The sequence below is a fragment of the Nyctereutes procyonoides genome, unplaced genomic scaffold, assembly GCF_905146905.1.
Source record: "Nyctereutes procyonoides isolate TBG_1078 unplaced genomic scaffold, NYPRO_anot_genome, whole genome shotgun sequence".
NCBI lineage: Eukaryota > Metazoa > Chordata > Mammalia > Carnivora > Canidae > Nyctereutes > Nyctereutes procyonoides.
This window is the reverse complement of record NW_026575125.1, coordinates 88423301-88440898: the sequence shown is the minus strand read 5'-3', so window position 1 is coordinate 88440898 and position 17598 is coordinate 88423301. Positions and strand designations below refer to the sequence as shown.

General features: G+C 38.0%; 1 protein-coding gene and 1 pseudogene across 5 annotated transcripts in view; one reads left to right on the top strand and one right to left on the bottom strand.

The window, feature by feature from the left end:
• The window catches only part of KLHL13 (kelch like family member 13), a 207388-nt gene that overhangs the window by 25549 nt on the left and 164241 nt on the right, over nucleotides 1–17598 (top strand). The gene's annotated exons all lie outside the window — the stretch shown is intronic.
• LOC129517505 (60S ribosomal protein L27-like) lies at nucleotides 7045–7450 on the bottom strand (annotated as a pseudogene).

Genomic DNA, 17598 nt, shown 5'->3' with positions numbered 1-17598 from the left:
CTATTATAAGACTTGTTATTGTAGGAAAGTCATGCTATTGAATATGCCTTTAAGACATAAAATCAGTTCTCATGATCTCCTAGCTATAATGTATTTTAAAAAATTCATTTGTTCTAGTTCCCAATGTGATTGAAATACTAATTGGAATACTTAAAACAATTTGCAGTATATTATTTAATAGGAATCTTTCAATAAACATCAGCACACAGGCTGCCTATGTATTACATAAAATCGTACTTAATCATTGTAGTCTTAAGAATTATAGTAGCGGTTAAGTGTATTAGCTCTAAGCCTGACTTAAAATTAGACTTCCACTTGCTACTTGCATGTTAATAAGCAAGTTACATAATTTCATTGGGTCATGGTTGCCTTGTCTCAAATGGAGAAAACAAAGAATTTTATAGGAATCAAATAGGGATGCCTGGGTGGCTAAGTGGGTTAGCCATCTGAGTCTTGATTTCGACTCTGGTCATGTTCTTGGAGTCTTGAGGTGAGCCCTGCATCAGGTTCTCCACTCAGCAGGGTGTCTGCTGGAGATTGTCTCTCTCCCTCTTCTTGTGCCCCTTCCCCTGCCCCCTCTCTCTCAAAAATAAGTAAATAAATCTGTGAAAAGAATAAAATAATGCATGCAGGTGTTTAGCACAGTACCTACAAAATTTTAAGGTTCAATAAATGCTAGCTATTATTATTTTATATAAATAGTATAATTTGATTTTCAAAGGAATCTTGGCTGTTAGTTTAAATTTTTTCCAGCTATTTTATTTAAAGCAAACATCCATAGAAGAAAAAAACATCAAAAGAATGAGGTAGGTGAAAACATCAGCAACTTAATAGCTATCAAAGAATAGGGGACATTTTTGTCAGGTAAATTATTGTTGTCAAGTACTTGGACAAATAACTAAAGAAAATGACAAAAATTAACCACCAGGCTTTGAATGATTTTGCCTTACCTCTTATTGATAGGATTTGTTTTGAATTGCCTCAGTATTAATTAGGAAATAACTTGATTTTAATTAGACTTTTAAAAAAACTTTATTTTGAAATAATTACTGATTCACAGGCACTTGAAAAGACAGCACAGAAAGAAATCATGTGTCCTTCTCCTTGTCTTCCCCAATGTAACTGTAGTACTTTATCAAAGCCTAAAAAATTGACATTGGTACAAAGTGTTTATAATTCTATACTGTTTTGTCTCATTGTATATGCATGTAACCGCCTCCACATCATGATATAGAACTATCCTATCTTCATAAACACAATTTAGACAACTCAAGAGAATAAGGAAGGAAAGAAATCTATTGTATTTACCCATATTTTTCTTACCATGTTCTTTCTTTCTTCCTGATATTGCAAGATTTCTTGTTTTATCATTTCCTTTCAGTTTAGACATCCTCCTTTAGCCTTTCTTTTAGAGTTGGTCTGCTGGTAACAAATTCAGAGTTTTCCGTTATCTGAGAATACATTGATTTCTCCTTCATTTCTGAAGGATATTTTTGCTGGATATCGGATTCTGGGTTGCCAGTTCCTTTCTTTCCATACTCAAAAAATCTTGTGTGCCCCTTCCTTATGGCCTCCATGGCTTACTGATGAAAAATCTGTCATGTGAATTATTCTATCCTGTAGGTCAGGTGGCATTTCTCTGTCTCTGATTTCAAGATATTTTTATTTGTCAAAAGTATGACTGTGGTGTATATTAGATTAGATTTCTTCAGATTTACCCAATTTGGGGTTCGCACAGCCTCTTGAATCTGTAGGCTTATTTCTTTTGCCAAATTTGGTAAGTTTCCAACCATTATTTCTTTGAGTACTCTTTCAGCTGAACCCTATTTTTCTCTCCCTCTCGGACTCTGATGACATGAATGTTAAATCTTACATTACAGTCCCCCAAATCCTGATGTTCTCTTTGTTTTTTCTCTCCCTTTTGTTTAGGTTGGCTAATTAGTATTATTCTGTCTTTGAGTTCACTGATTATTCTCTTCTCCTTTCATTCTTCTGTTGAATCTATCTGCTGAGTATTTTATTTCAGTTATTGTATTTTCTAGTTTTAAAAGTTCCATTATGTGCTTCTTTATATTTTCTATTTCTTTACTGTGACTTCTATTTCTGTTCGCTGAGATCATTTTTTCATTTGTTTCGGGCATGTTCATAATTGCTTGTTCAAGGATTTTTATGATGGCTATTTCAAAATCTTTGTCACATAATGTTAACATCTCCATCATCTTGATGTTGACATTTATTTATTTTGTCATTCGGCTTGAGATCCTTTTGATTATTGGTATGAGTGATTTTTTTTTTTTGGATATAGACTTGGACATCTTAAGCATGTCACAAGATTTGGAATTGCATTTAAGCCTTCTGTTTTACCCAGCTTCTCCTGGCACCACTCTGTCAGGGGTGAGGACAATGGTGCCTCATTATTGCCAGGTGGGTCTAGACATTCACATTCCCCAGTTGACCTCTGTTGATGCTTGAGGGGTCAGTTCTTCATTACTGATGGGTGAAGGTGGGAGTACTGGTTCCTTATAAGGCCTCCAGTGATACATCCCTGACTGAAAAGGGTAGGAGTGCATTGTTACTGCTCTGTGCATGCTCTCCACTGGTGCAATGGCAGGAGATAGCCACATTACCACTGGACGATGGTGCAAATTCTGACTCTCCAGTCAGCCTCCTCTCACACCACCCCATCAGGGGCTAATGTGCCTCATTACAGCCTTGTGAGGGTGGAAGTTTAGGCTCCCTGCCAAGCCTTTAGTGATGTGGGGATAGTTAGATTTTTTCTGTGGTGTTTGGCTGGAGTAGAACAGTTCTTGTCTAAAAGTGTTCTGTCCTGCTAAGCTGCCCCTTTCCTGATGATTTGGTTAGGTAAACAGACTTTTCTTAGGGCTTTTTCCCCCCTTCATGCTCATTGTCATTTCTGGGTTTTCAGCTTCAGCTTCACACTGGGAATATATGAGGTTAGTAGAAAACTCACCACTATGTTGTTCCTTGCTCCTGAGTTCCCTAGCCAGTCTGCCTCTTCTCTCCACCTTTCAGAGCATTCTTGTATTTGTTTTGTATATAACGCCCATGGCTTTTGGCTGGACTTTGTAGGAGGAATAGGAAGAAAGACATCTACTTCATCTTTTCCAAAGCAGAAGTTTGACTGACTTATTTTTGGTGTTTCTGAAATATTACTAATTATTAAGGTTTAATTACATCTCAGAATTTGAACCTGGAGACTTATCCTGACTGAGACATTTTGGAGTAGCTTTGTATGCCATCATTTTACTTTAGCAGTAATCTTGTTTAAAGGTATCTTTATATAGGCAACATTTCTTTAGAAGGCAAAGTGCTAATTCTAAGAGGCATTACACCCCCCCCATTCAAGAGTCTGTTACACCTTTAAAATTTTGCATATATTAAACAGATACGCCTTGAGATAAGGGCAATAAAAGAGGACGGATGTATAGATGACAGTTTTCACAGAGAATAAAATCTTAGAGTAAGAGTGCAAGACTAGTGTTCTACTGAATTTAGTAATGTAATTATAATGCTTAAGTAATGATTAAACTTGCATGTTATTGCAGCATTAGTTAACTAGCAAACACATAATTCTTCTTAAAATCCTTTAGAGACATATTGTATTGGCACACATTATTGTTTTACATGTCCTGAAACAGTAAATATAGATTGGACTGATTGAAAGACTTGCTGCTTTAGCAATGAATTTCCTTGGTACCTTAGTATCTCACTGTGATTTTACTTTGTCTTTTCTGTTGTTTTCCTCTTAAAGGAGTTAGAGAACATGGCTTCAAAATAATTGCAGTGGCAAAGCCTTTCTTTTGCTCCTAGAGTTGAGGTATACTGCTAGAAGGGGCCATTGATGGCCCCAGAGATAAAATTTATCTTAGGATAATGAAATATTCAGAGCCAAATGTGAACATACATATCACTCCACTCAGTTGAGAGGTGAAGAATCTGAAGCCCAGATATTGTTGTCAGACTTGGGTGAGTTAACTACTTAGAAAGAAGTGGCACTTGAATTCAGATTCCCTGATCCTGAGGCCACTGTGTTTTCCATTAACTGGTACAGCGAGGGGAGACTGTGTCCTAGAGCCTGCTCCAAAATTATGGTGGGGGGATGGCAAGGACAAATGTAACGATAGAATGTGGTAGAAAGTTACTGCTCTAATAAAAGAGGGTCAGATAAAGTTCTGTGAAATGTAATTATTTAGTCATTTAAAAATATACTTCCATTCAAAAAACATACTTCAGTTCTGTCCTATGAATACATAGGGAAAAGGAAAGAAGTCAGAAAACTAACTTCCAAACCCTTTTAGTGAGTAAGTTCCTTGAGTTTGTGGATTTTTAGTTTGAAAAGTCATGCTCCTAGTGTAAAAATATAGACAGTAGTGCTTGGTTTAGACTTTTTCATAATTTATTTAACCCAAGGTAACTTTTTATATATAGGCACACCTCATTTTATTGTACTTTGCTTTTATTGCACTTCACAGATATTGTGTTTTTATAAATTGAAGGTTTGTGACAGCCCTGCACTGAGTCTGTCAGTGCCATTTTTACAAAGCATTTGAATGTCTCTGTTTCACATTTTGACAATTCTTGAACTATTTCAAACTTTTTCATGATTATTTTATTTGTTATGGTGAGCTGTGATCTTTGATGTTCCTATTCTGATTGTTTTAGAGCATCATGAAATGCATGCATATAAGATGGTGAACTTAATTTATAAATTTTGTGTGTGTTCTGACTGCTCCATCGACCACATGTTCCCCAGTCTCCTTCTTCTGGGGCCTCCCTATTTCCTAAGACACAACAATATTGAAATTATTTAAATTAACAACCCTACAATGGCCTGTAAGTGTTCAAATGAAAGGGGCCATGTGTCTCTCATTTGAAATCAATAGATAGAAATGGTGAAGCTTAGTGAAGAAGGCTTGTCATAAGCCGAGACAGGCTGAAAGCTAGGCATCTTGCACCAAACAGTTAGCCTCCTTGTGAATGCAAAGAGAAAGTTCTCGAAGGAAATTAAAAGTGCTACCCCAGTGACTACATGAATGATACATAAGCAAAACAGCCTACTGCTGATACAGAGAAAGTTTGAGTGGTCTGGACAGAAAATCAAACCAGCCGCAGCATTCCCTTAAGCCAAAGCCTAATCCGGAGCAAGACCTTAACTCTCTTCTATTCTATGAAGGCCGAGAGAGAGGAAGAAACTGCAGAAGAAAAGTTCGAAGCCAGGAGAGGTTGGTTCATGAGGTTTAAGGGAAAAGCCATCTGTATAATGTGACAGTGCAAGGGGAAGCAGCAAGTGCTGATGTGGAAGTTGCAACAAGCCATCCAGAAGGTCTAGCTAGGATGGGTAATGAAGAGGCTGCTACGACACACCAGGTTTTTCTGTGTAGATGAGACAGCCTTCTATTAGAAGAAGATGCTATCCAGGACTTTCGTAGCAAGAGAGGAAGAGTCCATGCCTGGCTTCAAAGCTGCAAAGGACAGGCCGATGCACTAAGTTTTCAAGGCAACTATAGCCTGTGACTTTAAGTTGAAGCCAATGTCATGGATGGTTCCGGAAATCCCAGGGCCTTAAGAATTGTGCTAAGTCTACTCTGCCTGTGCTAACGGGAATGACAAAGGCTGGATGACAGCACCTCTGTTTACAGCATGGTTTGGTGAATGTTTTATGCCCACTGTTGAGACCTACTGCTCAGAAAAAAAGATTCCTTTCAGAATGTTACTGCTAGCTGACAATTCACCTGGTCACCCAAAAGCTCTGGTGGAGACGAGGGTACTGCAAGACTCATGTTTTCGCGCCTGCTAGCACAACGTCCATTCTGTAGCCGTGGATCAGGGAGTCATTTTGAGTTTAAAGTCTTATTATGTAAGCAACACATTTCGTAAGGTTCTATCTGCCATGGATCGTGAATCCTCTGATGGATCTGGGCAAAGTCAGTTGAAAACCTTCTGGAAAGGATCCACCATTCTAGATGACATTAAGAACATTTGTGATTCGTGAGAAGAAGTCAAAATGTCAACGTAAAAGGAGTTTGGAAGAAGTTGATTCCAACTGTCATGGATGACTTTGAGGGAGGCAGTAAGTGCAGATGGGGATGGGGTAGAAATAGGCAGAGAACTAGAAGCAGAAGTAGAGCCTGAAGATGGGACTGAATTTCTGCACACTGAGGATCCAACTTGAACAGACGAGGAGTTGCTTCCTATGGATGATCAAAGAAAGCAAAGAGAGTGGTTTCTTGAGATGAAATCTATTCCTGGCAAAGATGCTGCAGAGATGGTTGAAATGACAACAAAGGATTTAGAATATTCCCATACATTTAATTGGCAAAGCGAGTGCAGAGTTTGAGAGAATGGACACCAATTTTGAAGGAAGTTCTAGTGTGGGTAAAATGCTATCAAACAGGATCTCTTGCGATGGAGAAATTGTGAAAGGAAGAGTCTATCGATGTGGCAGACTTCATTGTTATCTTATTTTAAGAAATCACAATGGCCACTGACCCTTCAGCAACCACCATCCTGATCAGTCAGCAGCCATACAACTTTGAGGTGAGACTCTCCACCAGCAAAAAGATTACAACTTGTTGAAAGTTTAGATGCTGGTTAACATTTTTTTTTAGCAATGAAACATTTAAAAATCAAGATGTGTAAATTTTTTAGACATAATGCTGTTGCACACTTACTGGACTCCAGTATAGTATAAGCAACTTTTTTTAAACAAAAATTTTATGTGCACTGGGAAATAAAAAAATCATTTAGGTCACTTTATTGTGATACTCTATTGCAGTGGTCTGGAACTGCACCTGCTATATCTCTGAAATAGGCCTCTAAATAGATGACAAATAAGTAAATGTACATATATATATAAGATACATATATATATATATAGGTGTGTGTATATTTATATATACATGATTAGATTCAATAGGAAGCTCAAATAGCTGGACATCTCACTATAAGGGCAATTTTCTTTTTAGTATCTTTGTTTTGTTTTTGTTTGTTTTGGTATTTTTTGATAACTGCAACAAAACTGATCTAAAATTGCAGCTTCTGGAAGGACCATTTGTTCTAGCTCATTTTGAACCTCCCCTTGAACTTGACCCTGGTGTCTCATGGGGCCTTGTGTTGAAGAGCAGGGTCTCTGAAGACAGCCTTGTTGACCATAGTTTTTTGTCCTAGAGGATATCCACACAATACCTTGTGGATATGAGGTGATTGTAGTTATAAACCTTCACAAAAGACTTGATCTTTGACAATTTGGCAATTTCTTCTTGCCCATGGGAGCTGTAACTTTGCAGGGAGAGCAGTCCATTCCAGCCACCAGAGCATGACTGTAGGGACAGTCTGATGTGCCATCATCAATGTTCTTCACGATGACCACTTTGTGTCCAGAATAGCATCCAGCCAGGACCAGCATCACCCTCCCAAGTTTCATGAACTTGCCTATCTCAACACCAGCCACTCAGGCTTCCAACAGAAAGAAGGGAGGTTTTTTCTCTCTTTTACAGATTTTATTTATTTATTCATGAGAGACACAGAGAGAGAGGCAGATACATAGGCAGAGGGAGAAGCAGGCTCTATGCAGGGAGCTTGATGTGGGACTTGATCCCGGGACTCCGGGAACACGCCCTGAGCTGAAGGTGGCTCAACCACTGAGCCACCCAGTTGTCCCAAGAAGGGAGATTTTTCTAATAAAGCTTTGAACAGTGGAATGAGTCATCTCAGGATACAGGGACTTCTGTCCCTGGAAGTGATGAAGGAAAGGCTCATTGACCTTTGACAGGAACAATAGTTTAGATGAGAATTAAGCATTGTATCGGTGGTGGGATCTAAATGATCTATGAAGTTCCCTTTGGACTCAAGATTTTTTTTGTTTTTGGACTCTTAAGATTTTATTATTTAAATTGTTTCAATTGCTGCCTAAACTTTGGGGACACAAGCATAATTTAAATATTTTATTTTCCTCCCTTGACACAGGAGAAATCCTTTATTTCTTGATTTTTAAAGAATGAAAGTGTAATACCTAACATTTAAAAAATCTATCATTGAGTAGCATTCTCATTATTGGAATTATATTTTATATTAGGCATCACCAAAACTGTGTTTCGTTAGAGTTGTATGTAGGACCAACATTTTAGTGCATCCCTCATGGGTGGAGGAATTGAAGCAAGATACCAGATTTAGCCTATGTGCTGGATATTTCCCACTATAACAAAATATGAATGTGTTTTAATTTCTAGTAGTGGTCAGTACAATATTGTGCAATGTTTCTTATCAATATAGATATTTCAGGTCCTTTCTATATTATAGCATAATTCATACATGTAGCAAAACACTTAAAACACTCAAAAACTATCCATGAAAAATAAGTCTTCTCTCTCTAGGGACAGACATTGTTAGTTTTTTATTTTTGTCTTTATGTGTACAGATGTTTTCTATGCAAATAAAAGTAGGTGCATATATCCTCTTTTAAATACAAGTGAGAGGGCAGCCCTGGTGGCTCAGCGGTTTAGTGCCACCTTTGGTCCGGGGTGTGATCCTGGAGACCTGGGATCGAGTCCCACGTCAGGCTCCCTGCATGGAGCCTGCTTCTCCCTCTGCCTGTCTCTCTCTCTCTCTCTCTCTCTGTCTGTCATGAATAAATAAATAAAATCTTAAAAAATAAATAAATACAAATGAGAATGAATAATAGAAACTGCTCTTTGTGTGCTTAAAAAAAGATTTAATATATGTTATAGATCTTTCCATGTCAGGACAAAAATACCTACTTTATATCATTTTTAACAACTGATATATAATTCATATACCATAAAATTCACCCTTTTGAAGGGTAGAGTTCAGTCAGGCTTTTTTTTTCAGTTCACAAAATTGTGCAACTGTTACCAGTAATTAAAGAACATTTTCATCAAAAGAAACCCTGTATCCATTAGCAGACACTTCACATCTCCCCTCTTCCCCCTATTCTTGGCAATCACTAATTTGTTGCTCTGTGGATTTGCTTATTAACATTTCATATAAGTAGAATCATACAACATATGGCATATTTTGTCTAGCTTCTTTCACTTAGGGCAATGATTTCAAGGCTCCTTTATGTTCTCTAACATGTATCAGTAGTTAATAAAATGTTATTCAGTCATAGAAGTTATTGTATAGCTATTCCAAAATTTTTTGTATATGTGTCCACTGATGGATATTTTGGCTTGTTTCCACTTTTTGGTTATTATGAAGAATGCTGCTATGAACATTCATGTACACTTTTTTAAAAAATTTATGATAGTCACACACACAGAGAGAGAGAGAGGCAGAGACATAGGCAGAGGGAGAAGCAGCCTCCATTCACGGGGAGCCCGACGTGGGGTTTGATCCCGGGTCTCCAGGATCGCGCCCTGGGCCAAAGGCAGGCGCCAAACCTCTGCGCCACCCAGGGATCCCTCATGTACACTTTTTTATGTGGCATGTTACCTTACTATTTTTAATAACTTCATAGTAACCCATCATGTGGATGTTCTATAGTTTATCTAAATCATCTCCTACTTAGGGCATTTGGATTAGGTGTAGACTCTGTAATTCAACCTATTTCAAGACCGTCTTGTCTTACACATCCATTTCTGTGTGGCTTTGTGAGACAATATTCTAAGCAGTGGAATTACTACATCAAATGATATGTATAATTTTTCATTTTGATTAATATATTGTCTCATTGCCTCCCAGAGAAGTTTCATTGATTTATGCTTCTACATATCTGTTTCCCCACAATTTTTTGTTATCTTTTTAATCTCTCCAGCATTTGTAATGTTCACCCTTTTTCCTAATATTTCATGCTAACTCTCCTTTTGCCAGAAGTTTGTCACTGTTATTCGGCTAACTGCCCCTGTCCCCTAACACCTCAACTCTTGGTTTTCTTGATTTATATTTTTGTTTTCTATTTCATTCATTTGTGCTCTTTATTATTAATATACTTGTAGTTTTTGAAAATTTGTTACATTTTTTTCTAGCTTATTACATTGGATGCCTAGTCTATTTTTTTGGCCTTTCTTTTTTAATGTAAGCACTTTAGGTTTTAAGCTTTCCTCTAAGCTTTGCTTTAATTGCACCTCACAAGTTTTGCTGTGTTGTGTGTGTTATTCTTCTGTTTTAAGCATTTTCTGATTTCTTTTGAGGTTTCTTCTTTGATCCTATGTGTAATTTAGGAGTGTTTCTTGATATTCAAACTTGAATGATTTTAGTTATCACTTACTGATTTTTAGCATAATTTCATAGTGAGTATAGAATATATCTTTTAAAAAAAGGTTTACTTATTTGAGAGAGAGAGTGCACCAGTGGGAGGGGCAGAGGGAGAGAGAGAGTCTCAAGCAGACTCCACACTGAGTGCAGATTCTGTTGTGGGGCTCCATCCCATGACTCTTAGATCAGGACGACGGAGATCAGGACATGAGCTGAAACCAAGAGCTGGACACTTAACCAGCTGCACCACCCAGGAGCCCCTAGACTATACTTTCATTTTCCATCATTTTGATATTTGTTGAGACTTTATAGCCTAGTATATGGTCCATTTAAAAAAATCTGTGCTTGTGAAAACAAGATAATTTTTCCACTTGATGAAAGAATGTTGTATGTATACTCAATAGATGAAACTGGATAATTGAGTTCAAAGTATATGTAACATTACTTTTGTCTGCTTGTTCTATCAGTTACTGAGAAAACGTGGTTTAAAATATTCTATTCTAATCTGTGGGTTTTTCGGTTTCTTTTTTAAAATATTTTTATTGAGAGAGAGAGAGAGAGAGAGAGAGACAGAGCATGAGCAAGGGCAGAGGGAGAAGCAAGCTCCTCGCTGAGCAAGGAGCCCGATGAGGGGCCTTAGAAAATTTTTTTAGCTGTCTTTTCTCACCTCTAGTACGCTTTATAGATGAGGAAGCTTGGCTCCTTATAGGTGAGTTACCTTTTAGCAGAGTGGAGATTAAAAACAAAGTCCCCTTTCTGATTCCCTTATTTTCCTGTTTTTTTTTTATTTGTGTGTGTTGTTGTTTTCACTTGAAATTCTCCTTATAGTCACAGACCTAGCAACCTGCTGAATTACTAGAGTATTCTACCTATATAAAGTGCTACAAACTATCTCTTCTTTGGACTCGTTTTGGTGCAGAGGACATCATGACCTTGGCTGACATGTGGATTCTACCTAAGGGTTTGTTTGTTGCAGTAAAACTCTCAAAGGTAAATCTGTCAATTCTTTTGAGTTTAGCCACTCTTGGGGATTGGAACAAACTGGTTTTCGGAGAGTCCAGAACCTCTTCAAATGCATATTTATGAGTCTGACCTGGCAGCACACATTCATATGTATTTCCCCTAGCACAGTAAGTTTGTTGGCTTCATCCTGCTGTAGCGATTCTACTGTCTTGTTTTTAATAGTCAGCTTTTTCTTCATTTGTGTAACTGCCAGGATGTCTTTTTTTAAAGATTTTATTTATTTATTCATGAGACAGAGAGAGAGAGAGAGAAAGAGAGAGAGAGGCAGAGACACAGGCAGAGGGAAAGCAGGCTCCATGCAGGGAGCCCGACGTGGGACTCGATCTAAGGTCTCCAGGATCATGCCCAGGGCTAAAGGTGGCGCTAAACCACTGAGCCACCCGGACTGCCCCGCCAGGATGTCTTTTATGGATATTCCCACTCCTTTGGATTGTGCTGCTGGTTGCTATATGATCTTGTGGGGGCAGGTGGACTTACCATTATGGTAAAGTTCCATATGTTCTTCAAGCAGGTTACTGAATTTATGACCATGGCAAACAGTTTTCACTAGTGATTTTATAAGAATTCATCAAGTTGTAAACATTATAGGCTCTTTGCCCATAAGCATATATGTTTGAAGACTGGATTCTACTAAATCCACTTTTTTATTTTACTGGCCCCACTCACAGCATGAAAGTTCAAGAAGGTATCTTTGGGTTTGTGTAGCCGATTCTCTTTCTTTGCTTTTTTTCTCCTGCCCCACCACATATACTTTTAATTATTTCTAAGGTTCCCCCTATATTCTAGAAGGTCACTGCATGTGTTAAGAGTAACTGACAGAATGCACTACCCAGATGAACAGTATGACAGAAGATAATACTTTGAGAACTACCGTCTATCCTCTTTGGATTGGAGCATTGTTTATATGGTCTATGTCAACCTTAGAAATAACACTGTCAGTTATTTTACCAACAAAAATGGGTTTATTCAGGAATAGCAGAGGATTACAATTTGGGACAAGCAACCTGAAATGAAACCATAGGCAAGTCTGGAGAACAAAGAAGAATGCCCTTTTGCAGAGGAAAGTGTGTGGGGGGGTGCTGTTATAAACAAAAAATCCATTGGAGTAAATAGTGAGTTCAAGGTATAGTGGCTTTGCATTGACTAAGTTGTAACAATCTCTCATTGGCTGGGCTGTCGCTGGGCCGGTGGTGGCAGGGGCGAGATGGGGAGGACCTTTTTTCTTCATTTTGGGGTAGTAAAGTCCTAGCTAAGTAGTATCAACTCTAAGGTAGGTCTCTTCCTTTGGGTCTGCAATTGACCACCAGTGGTAGGGCACAAGAGCTCCCCCTTCTGGCCTCCTGGCTCCATTCTAAATAAGGTTTCCTTTTATTAAGCTTCACATCTATGAGGCCTTTTGTTTCAGTATATCAGATCCTTGCTCCTCTCCCAAGCTCAGTACACTATAGTTAATCTTCTTGTGTCCTTAGAGCTTTTCATTAGTGATGAGGATGGATTTCAGTCTTTATGGACAATGTGTAGGAATGAAGTAGGTATCCTAGGGGAGGGAGGGTCATCCCAAGGTGAGGAAGCCATGTAAGGGAGATAAAACAGGAACTAGAGCTAGGGACTCTGTGTGCTGGTGGTGGAGAGCAATGACAATTAGCAAGTGACCAGATCCTCACTAAAATGTTTTTTTTTAAAGGTTTATATATAACTCCAAAGAGATGAGTTTTTATACTAATGACACTGTGGAGCCACTGCAATATTTATAAGCAGAAGGATGACTCCAGAGTGGCCTTTTAGCAATATTAGTCAGGCTGTAGCTTGTAGAAAGCATTGAAGGAGGGCAAGTCCCAAGATTAATCACGAGATTAGTTAGAAGACTGATAGAGTAATTCAAGCTCAAATAACGTGTCTGAACTAAGGTCTAATAGAAAGTAGAGAGAGGAAGAAGGATGGAGTCGAAAGCCAGTTGAAGGCTTCACAGCTTGAATGGATGAAGGATTGAGAATGTGGGAAGGAATAAAGGATGAAGCCCAGGTTTCTGGCTTGTGCTGACTTGGAAGACCTGATATTCCCAGTGCCACAGAATACAACAGGAGTGGGGCAGGGAAAAATCAAATCATGTAGATAGGATGACAAGTTAAATTCAGGACACATTAAAATCAAGGCACTCAAGTGCCATCTCTGTTATCTAGTAGACGGCTCTGTTGTTCTGGATCTTAGAAGAGGTCTTCAAATAATTTTATATTACATGTTTTTGACCACAATGAAAGATAATTTTAAAATAACAATGTTTTGAAATCTTTATTTTAGAAATTGTCAGCAAATTAGTAGTAGTTGAAGACAAGGGGATGCATGTGATTGTTTGCTCAAGGGAGGTATATAAAGTGAGAAGGGCAGTAATAAGTGAACCACCAACATTATAGATAGAGCTGTACAGAGAAGGAGAAATCTAAAATTGTGCTGTGAGGAAAACCAGGAGCCCAAGACCGAGTGGATTTAGGAAGTGGTGGAAGAGATGTTTAATCTAGAGAGTAGTCTTCAGTGTCATGCCCCAGTGATGCAGGTCAGGATGGAGTGAACGAACATGCTCAGTGACTTGGATTTAGCTACTAGAGCCTCTTAGTGAGTGAGAGCCTCTTTTATGGGTGAGAGCAATTTCGTGTAATGCATTCTTTTGCAATTATGCTTTTACCCAATCTTCTCCACTGGAGACCTCTTTATATTGTCCACAGTACCTAACACATAGTAAACACTCAATAAATGTTTGTTGAATTAATAAATTTGAATGTGATCATACTTACCATTAGGAGAAATCCCGATTGAAGTCTGGATCTGCTCTGCTAAAAATTCAGTATTCGGTCGATAGAGTGATAGTCTACTAGATTCTGCTTCTGTGTCACAAGATATTTGTGGATGAAATCTTGAAAATTCTTAGTTAAAATAGTTAAGATCGTTTCTCACTTTGTTTTATTTGAGCTTTGGGGGATTTTAGCATTCAAGATTATTAATACTTTTATTTTGCAACAGTTTTTCTCTTTTCTGTTTCTTCCTTCCTCGGTATGTTGAAACCTTACTTTCTGTTGAGATCACTTGTACCTCATTTAGAAAGAGCAGCATAGGAAGAAAATGTTGGGTTGTGTTCTAGGAATAAGGTTATTTTGAAATGAACTGTCCTGTGACTTTTTAAAATGTACTGCAATGTAATGAAATTAACATCAATTGAAAAAAAGAAATTAACATCAATTGCAATATAAATTATACACAATTTAGGTTTATCTGCAAGTTTAAAAGAGCCTTTGAACATTTTATACGTATAATTGGATAATTTGTTTGTTTTACATGGCCTTAGTCATTTGGGCTTCTGGAACATTATCATTTAGTTGGAACCTAGCAGGAGTTTGTATATCTTCCCTTAAATAAAACTGTTTCTTTTTTAAAAAAGTGGCTCCCTCTGTACTAGTAGCACTGGAGAGCAGGACTAGGAGGAGAGAGGTGTGGAGTAGTATATAGAATAAAAGGGGGTGTTAGGATTAATTTTCTATGCCAATTTAGCTCTTTGGCTAAACATTCTAGGTGTTTCTTTGGAGGTATTTGTAGATGAGATTAACATTTAAATTAGTATGTTGGGTAAAGCAGGTTACCCTTCATAGAGTGAGTGGGTCTTATCTAATTATTTGAAGGCCTTAATAGAAAACGACTGATCCCCCATCCCAAAAAATAATTCTACTAGCCATCTGACTACCTTCGGACTCAAGCTTCACCATCAACTCTTTCCCGAGTCTTCAGCCTGCCAGCCTCCAAAATTGTGTGAGCCAGTTCCCTAAAATCTCTCTCCTTCTCTCTCTCTTTCTGCGTGTGTATGTGTGTGTTTTTATATTTAAATATATAGGGGCACCTGGCTGGCTCAGTCAGTAGGCCATGCAATTCTTGGTCTTGGGGTCATGAACTCAAGCCCCACATTGAGCATAGAGCTTACTTAAAAAATCATATACATATAAAATATGTTTTTATATCTAATGTTTTATATTTATATGTTTATATGGTTTCTCTCTATATAAAATCTCTTATTGCTTCTTTTTCTCTGGAGAACCTTTACTAATGCAGGGGGAAATACAGTTTTGCTTCATTATTTTGAATATTTTTGCTTTCCTTGTCTTACCTCTGTTTCCTCTTGGTTTGGTGTATTCTGGAAATGTGCAACACACTTGATTACAGATGCAGGTCAGCAAACATGCTGGGATCTTCCTGTGCATAGATTAAGGTATACTGCTTGCTATTTGGTGACTCCCAACTGAACAAGGCTAGGTCTCTGCTCTTGAGGAGTTTAAGACTGGAAGTGAGCAAACATCTGTGAGATAAGGCAGTTTTTGATTGGTTCTGTAAGAGAAAGCTAAGCAGCATGCATGGAAATCAGAAGGGAGTGATGACATCTGCTTGGCTAGTTGGGCAAGTTTGGAGCTGATCCTTAAGGATGGCGGGGTTTAAATTACTGCCTTGTAGTGGAGGAAGTAGGGCCATAAAAGCACATCCCAGAAAGAGGTAACATGAGGAACAAAAGCCCAGGACTCAGGAAGTAGGGGGGTGCACTGAGAATAAGAAAAAATGTGGCTGTTATTTTACAGGAATACTCTCTAGTGAGATATTTTCAGAATCAAGTGGACCCTAGAAAAGAGACAGCCTGCTGTTTCCTCTCAGCAGCTGTGGGTAGGAATGAATGCAAATATGTGCAAATGCTTGTATACACACGTGTTCTTTGCTGTCTTCCACCAGGGTTGCTTCTGTTTAGAGACACCATAGCCTTATCTGCTAAATCTGGTCTATTCTACTATCTGGGACTGACTGAATTTTCCCTCTGGGCTCAGCATCACTCAGAGAATGGAAGGAAAATGGAGCTTGGGGTTTGACAGTCCCTACTTCACAACTGTGCTCTAAGCTTCTCTCAAGTTGGCCATTGGGCCTTGCTGCTTCCTGGGAATGTGGCTGGGGGGAATCCTGTGAGGTATTCTTTGCTTTCAGGTATTTTGTAATGACTCAAATGAGATGGCGTATATAAAAGTGCTTTGTAACCTGCAAAGTACTGAACAGGTGCAGGCATTATTATATTTTTTTTTCTACAGACAGTGGATACTATGTTAGTGTCATATTTAAGTTTTTGAGCAGAGGCCTTACCCTAACCTTCTGTAATCAAGTATTGGTATAACAGCTTTTTTTTAAAAAAATAATTATTTATTTTAGAGCAAGAAGTGAGAGAGTGCACACATGAGTGGGGGAAGGGGCAGAGGGAGAGGGAGAGAGAGAATCCTCAAGCAGACTCCATGTGGAGCAGAGAGCCTGGTGGGGGGCTCAATCCCTGGACCCTGATATCATGACCAGAGCTGAAATCAAGAGTCCACGCTCAATTGACTGAGCCACCTAGGCACCCCACAGCATTTTTTTAAGTTACTTTTATTTTCCTAAAGGGCCATTTTGGAACCTCATTCAAAGGATTTAATTAGTAGAGTTGCAAAAAGAACTCCTTTGTTTCACCATCAGCACATTCTTATTTTGTAATCCCTAAATATGGATCCGATTGGTAATCCAAGTCACATGGATTGAACTTTTAAACACTTTTGGTTAGGTTTATTGAGGTGTAATTTACATATAGAAAAAAACTCCCCCCTTTCAGTGTACAGTTGTGAATTTTGACAAATCTATGAGTCATGTCACTACCACCACAATGAAGATATAGGGCAGTTCTATGACCACCAGATTCACTTGCCTAGTTGTCAGCATGTTATCTCATCTCCAGCAAGCACTGATTTGTTCTTTGTCCCTATGTTTTTACCTTTTCTAGTTTGTCATAAATGGAATCATATAGTATTTAGTCTTGTGAATCTGGCTCCTTTTACTTATTTAGCATAACATCTTTGAGACTCATTCAAATTGTTGCATGGATCAGTAGTCTGTTCTTTTTTATTGCTGAGTGATATCTTTTGGTATGAATGTACTACTGTTTATCCATTCACTACTTGAAAACATTTGGACTGTTTTCAGATTGGGATGATTATAAATAAAGCTGCCCTAAACATTTGTTTATAGATTTTTGTGTGAACATAAGTTTTCATTTCTTAGGGTAAATATCTTTGGATAGCACTGATGGATCATGTGGTAAAAGTACGTTTAACTTTATATAAAAATGTCAAACTATTTTTACCAGCAGTGTATGAGAATTTCAGTTGCTCAGCATCCTTCCCAGCACCTTGGTATTAAAAAAGTTTTTTTAGCTGTTCTGTAGGTAGTAAGATAACTAATTATATTTTTAATGAATGAATTTCATATGTAAATTATACCCCAATAGTTGATCATTTTTTAAAA